The sequence below is a fragment of the Caenorhabditis briggsae genome (assembly GCF_000004555.2).
Source record: "Caenorhabditis briggsae complete genome, chrII, whole genome shotgun sequence".
NCBI lineage: Eukaryota > Metazoa > Nematoda > Chromadorea > Rhabditida > Rhabditidae > Caenorhabditis > Caenorhabditis briggsae.
The window spans coordinates 13,170,527-13,176,776 of NC_013486.2; positions in this window are offsets into that span (position 1 = coordinate 13,170,527).

The following is a 6,250-nucleotide window of genomic DNA, read 5'->3' on the forward strand; positions in this document are numbered from 1 at the left end:
TTATCTCGGTTACTTGGAAGCTATCAAAGAGTGGTCAACTGCTGAATGATTATTATAATATGATAAACATTTTATCAGTTGGAATTGTTTTGATACCTTTTGAAGCAACCGAGATAATTGAGCTCAAACGACGCATGTCGGGTGGGCCTCTCGGTATTACGGTATTACGGTGGCTTGAAAAATAAAAACTTTTCCCCAGCAAGCACAAAACACTTAGAATATGGCATTTTTAATCCATTTTACACATTTTCAAACATTTATTCATAAAAAAATGTTCTCTCTTTTTTTTCGCATGGATTTGATCAGAAAAAATCGAAATTTCGAAAAAAAAACAAAATTTCGTAAAATTGTCAGGATGGCTTACTATGTATACAGAAAGGGTGAAAAATCATGAAAAAAAGTTTTAAAAAAATCATTAAATGACCATAAAACATAAAAACAAAGATTTTAAAACGAAGAGGGTTCGAACCCGCAAAAGCAGACTCCCAGCCAAGCGCACACACCACTCGGCCACCGGCCCTCATTTCTTGGTTGTCAACGGCGACGGATAAGAATGCGGAGTTTGGAGGGGAATTTAAGGGGAGAGGAAGCAGTTGATCGAAAACTCGGGATTTACATAGTTTATCGCTTGATTTTGGAGCACAGATATCTCGGCTCTCCAGGCCATTTAGCAAAATTTGAAAACTGTTCTGGAATCAGGAGGCACTCCCCTTTTCGGAGAATCCACTAGTATATCTTGATCCTGGTATGAGTTCTGACCATTCCCTAGTGAGTTATTCAAGTAAATGTCCGAGACACACAGACACACAGACACACAGAAAAGTTTCCTTAGTAAGAAGTAGATGTTTTAAAAATTCGATGAACATTTATGTCTCTCTAATAGAAGTTCCCTCGTCAGAAACCCCACAAAAATACAAATGCATGCTCTAATTGAGGTGCCCCCTAGAGACCCCACGAAAAATACAAGGGCCGGACCTTCTAATGCAGGTTCTACAGTAAATCGGTAGGTTGCTGCAAATGTTTAACACAATGTGATCTCCTAGAATAAAATGATTAAAAGGCAGAAAAAATTTCCCACGGGTGGTCTGGTCTATTCAAGCTCAGTTTCTAATAGTTAGTTGCTTATTGTGACTAGAAAATCTAGCGTTGAGATCTGACCTATAGTAATTTTTTTCTGAAACGCCTGCCCCATCTTTGATACTTACGTATACGTATTTCCGTAGTCGCACGTGCCGCCGATACCCATCTCAGTCAGCATTCCTAATGACTTGTGATTCGTATTGTGTCCATCGAACACGCTTATTAAATTGGGATCGAAATATGTAGCCATATCTGAAAACTAACGTTTAGTTAGGTTATAATACAGAAAGAATAAAAGGAAGAAAAAAGGAAACAAGTGCATAAACTAGTAAATCTCAATTAAGATTGAGAGGGAGAGTTGAAGGCAGGAAGGAAGGAAGTAAGAATGAATGGATGAGGGAAGAATATCTTGGGAGAGAATCGCATAGACAAGGGGCGGAGCTTCCAGGTATTCCAGGTGGGCCACCGGGTCCCAGTGTGCCACTGCTACCCCTCTTTACCTTGTCTTTACTCTCTCATGTACCCCCAAGGTTCTTGGCTTCACCTGATCATAATTTGATCCATAGATTGCCTCATTATACAGTGCGGTCAATATCTATACGACACACCTATATTTTGGGCGCACAGAAAAAAACTGGGAAAAGATATTAAGAAACGGTTGACGCCATTCAATTCACAATCGAAAATAACCACAGGAGACAACGTTTCACATCTTTACCGTTTTTCTTGACCGCGTACCATCCGAAAAGCGATTTGGCAAGCGGTCAAAACCTATACGACACCCTGGAAAATGAAAAATCTCACGGTTATTAAAGAGCAAAACTGAACTTTTTTGTTGGAAGATGTTAAAATACTCCTAAAACAACCTATTTTGACAGTTAATACAAAAATAGATTCTTCCGATCCAGTTTTAGATTAAAATATTTTCAGACATTTTCATCATTTTTTTTGGGTTTTTGGAATAAATCTTGAATAGTTGGCTTTTGGATAAGATTTCGAGCTGAAAATGATAAAAAATATTTTTGCAGTCGTCTAATTTATGTACTGGCTATTGTTATAGTATTCTGAGCCTTTGTTTGTGATTGAAGCTCATCTGAAATTTGAAAAATGAACCTTGAAATTAGGTGATTCTGATTTTTGTAAAATACTTGATTTTACGATTGAAATTTAATTTTCAGTACAAAATAACAACGTTGATAGCGATTTGAACTACTCAGAACATCTTTAAAATATTTTAAACAGATTTCAAAATTTGGGTAAATATTTTCAGTTCATATCTCGACCTGAATTTCAAGTTCCAAGAGCTCAAAAAGCCTTGAAACACTGGCATCATGATTGTGATTATTCTTTCAATAGTTCCCACCAATTTCAGCTCGAAAACTTACCCAGATGCCAAGTTATTCGAGATTTATTCCAAAAACCCTGATGAAAATGTCTGAAAATAATTTTTTCTAAAACTTGAATAGAAGAATCAATTTTTGTACAAACTGTCAAAATATGTTGTTTTAGGATTATTTTAGCAGTTTCCAGCAGGGCTGTGTCACGGCCGGCTTTGTTTAGGCCTGAAAAAGCAGCGGCCTCGGAGGCCTGAATACAAAAAGCCGCGGCCGGCCCAGGCTAGCCGCACGGCTTTTTGGAATAATTTTCAAAATGGATTTTTCCTGAATATACTTATTTTCCGAAAAAAAACAACTATCAGAAGAACGGTTTTGAGGTACACAGTCTAGAATCCAAGAAAAACTATCCGGACAAATTTTTTTCAAGAATTCCAGAATACGAATCACGGATTCTGCGTTCCGCCGTCTCTAACTATTAGGATTGTGTTAATTTTCATCAACATAGTCATTTTTCAGATAATAACATAAAATTTGAACGCTTTCCGGAAAAAAATCATTTTTTTTTAATTTTTAGTATTCAAGATTTATGTTCAATTTTTTGTACGAAATACCGAAACACGATTTGCAAACACACATTGAAAAGTTTGCATAGGGATAAGTAGATTGATCATACCTTCCCAATCCTTCAAAAAACTAGGTTTCTTTTCATGGAATTTTATCAGGCTAGCCGCGGCTTTCTCGGCTTTTGAGTAAAAAGCAGCGGCCGGCCGCCATTTTGCACAGCCTTGGTTTCCAGCAACAAAAGTTTAATTTCGCTTTCTAAAATACTTGAGACTTTTCATTTTCCAGGTGGTCGTATAGATATTGACCGCTTGCAAATTGGCTTTTCGGATGGTACGCGGTCAAGAAAAGCGGTAAAATGTGAAAATTTGTTTCCTGGGGTTATTTTAGATTGTGAATCGAATGGCGTTCACCGTTTTTTGATATATCTACCAGTTTTTCCTGTGCGCCCAAAATATAGGTGTGTAGTATAGATATTGACCGCACTGTATCGTTAGACGGATGACGGATGTGTAATAGAGCGAGCATGTACACTAGTTTATGACGTTGTGAAGACGGCTAACACGATATGCGTCTAATAGGATGTCTTAATGTGAAACGAATTCTTGGGTTGCTCTTTTGATGGCATCGTTAGACAGAGGGTGTGGGAAGGAGAACACAGTCTGAAAATAGAAATGCGTTGGTAGTTAGCCCATAGACGTCTGCATTAGATAGCAAATGAAAGGAGTATGGTAGATACCGTACACACTAGGGTTCCGAAAAAAGCTCAGTCATGAGCTTAGGCTCACGTGAGCTCATCATGAAGCAGGCTCATACGAGCCATTTTCGACTCCACGTCAAAGCTCATACAGGCTCATTTGACGAAAATATTGATTTAAAAAAAAGCTCATCGAGGCTCATTTGACGTAATTATTGATTTTGATAAAAGCTCATCAAGGCTCATTTGCAAAAAAGCTCACTTCGACTCTTTTTCAAAAAAAAAGGCTCACTGAAGCATAGTTCAAAAAATGAACTGGAAAAGTGTTCACGTGGCAAAAATAATAATATCAACAAACACTTTAGCCAAATATTCAACTAATCAAGTGACCTGATGGGCAGAAACGATAGTGGCCTGAAAAAAACAATGGCGGCCTAGAAAACTTATCTTGCAAAAATTAGGTCATCATATGAAAATACCCCAGAAATCATATCAGGTGAATATCAAGCGATTTCAACGTCGTTTTCACTTGGTTGCCTAACTTTTGCAAGTGAGTTTTCTAGGCCATCAAGTTTTATGATCCAGAAATGGTCTGGCATACACCTAATACGGTTTCTAGTCTATATTGACTCAGTGGCTTATCTATTCCTTGTTGAGTTCTTTAGGCAACCATTTTTATGCCGAAGAAATCGTGTAGCATTCACCTGTTATGTTTTCTAAGATATTTTCACATGGTGGCCTAACTTTTGACAGTTGAGTTTTCTAGGCCACCTCGTTAAAATGACTTAGAAAACGTATCAGGTGAATGTTATAACATTTTTAGGCCATAGAAGTAGGTGCCCTAGGGAACTCAACATGCAATAGTAGGCCACCTTGTTAAAATGGCCTAGAAATGACTTGATATTAAGAGTATTCCATGGCCATTCATGATTTTTCCATGATTTCAATGATTTTTTTTCTGATTTCTTTTCTTTGTTTATTTATGATGAGCCATATGAGCTTCTTAATAAAAATCACAGAAAGGCTCATGAGCCTTGATGAGCTTTTCGATAAAACTAAAAAAGAGTCGCGTGAGCTTTTTTATTTTTTTCAAAAAACTCATTCAAAATCAAATGAGCCTTAATGAGCTATTTGAAAAGCTCATTTTCACGTAAAAGCTCATCATGCTTTTTCAAATTCGGAACCCTAGTACACACAAATATAACGCGACAAAACTTTGAGGTCATATACATATCTCATTTCCTGTAACAGATATCAAATAGTGATCAATTACAAATTATCTTGTTTTGGAGCTAGTTTTTGTAATGTTATTTTCACTTTGTCGTCTCGGGAGTCATCGAAATATGCCGGTTTGGTTCGGACTATTGATCAGCACACGGCTGAGATACGGTGGCGTAGGCTGCGCCGTCCGACCGACGTAACATATGGAACTGGTACGAAAGCCACTTCGTGTAAACACTAATCATTATTCACCGTCACGTCAAAATGAATACCGTAACCACTTGGGTCCAAGGCAACGGTTCAGAAATCTCGCCCCAGTAAACGTGAGATTTAAGAAAAAATTCGCTTCTGCATTATTTCGCTGAGGATCAAACTTTTGTTGGGCGGAAAAATCAAACGTTGGGCGGAAAAATCACGCGTTGCAACTCGTTGATTGAAATTGATTAGGTCAACCCCACGTCAACTTTGAACTTATTAAAATTCTCCTGGCCTAAAAGTTATTAGGGGCTCGTTTTTTGACCCGTTGCCTTGGACCCAAGTGGTTACGGTATTCATTTTGACGTGACGGTGTATAATGATTAGTGTTTACACGACGTGGCTTTCGTACCAGTTCCATATGTGACGTCGGTCGGGCGGCCCAGCCTACGCCACCGTATCTCAGCCGTGTGCTGATCAATAGTGCGAACCAAACCGGCATATTTCGATGACTCCCGAGACGACAAAGTGAAAATAACATTACAAAAACTAGCTCTAAAACAAGATAATTTGTAATTGACCACTTTTTGATATCTGTTACAGGAAATGAGATATATGACCTCAAAGTTTTGTCGCGTTATATTAGTGTGTACGGTATCTACCATACTCCTTTCATTTGCTATCTAATGCAGACGTCTATGGGCTAACTACCAACGCATTTCTATTTTCAGACTGTGTTCTCCTTCCCACACCCTCTGTCTAACGATGCCATCAAAAGAGCAACCCAAGAATTCGTTTCACATTAAGACATCCTATTAGACGCATATCGTGTTAGCCGTCTTCACAACGTCATAAACTAGTGTACATGCTCGCTCTATTACACATCCGTCATCCGTCTAACGATACAGTGCGGTCAATATCTATACTACACACCTATATTTTGGGCGCACAGGAAAAACTGGTAGATATATCAAAAAACGGTGAACGCCATTCGATTCACAATCTAAAATAACCCCAGGAAACAAATTTTCACATTTTACCGCTTTTCTTGACCGCGTACCATCCGAAAAGCCAATTTGCAAGCGGTCAATATCTATACGACCACCTGGAAAATGAAAAGTCTCAAGTATTTTAGAAAAAGAAATTAAACTTTTGTTGG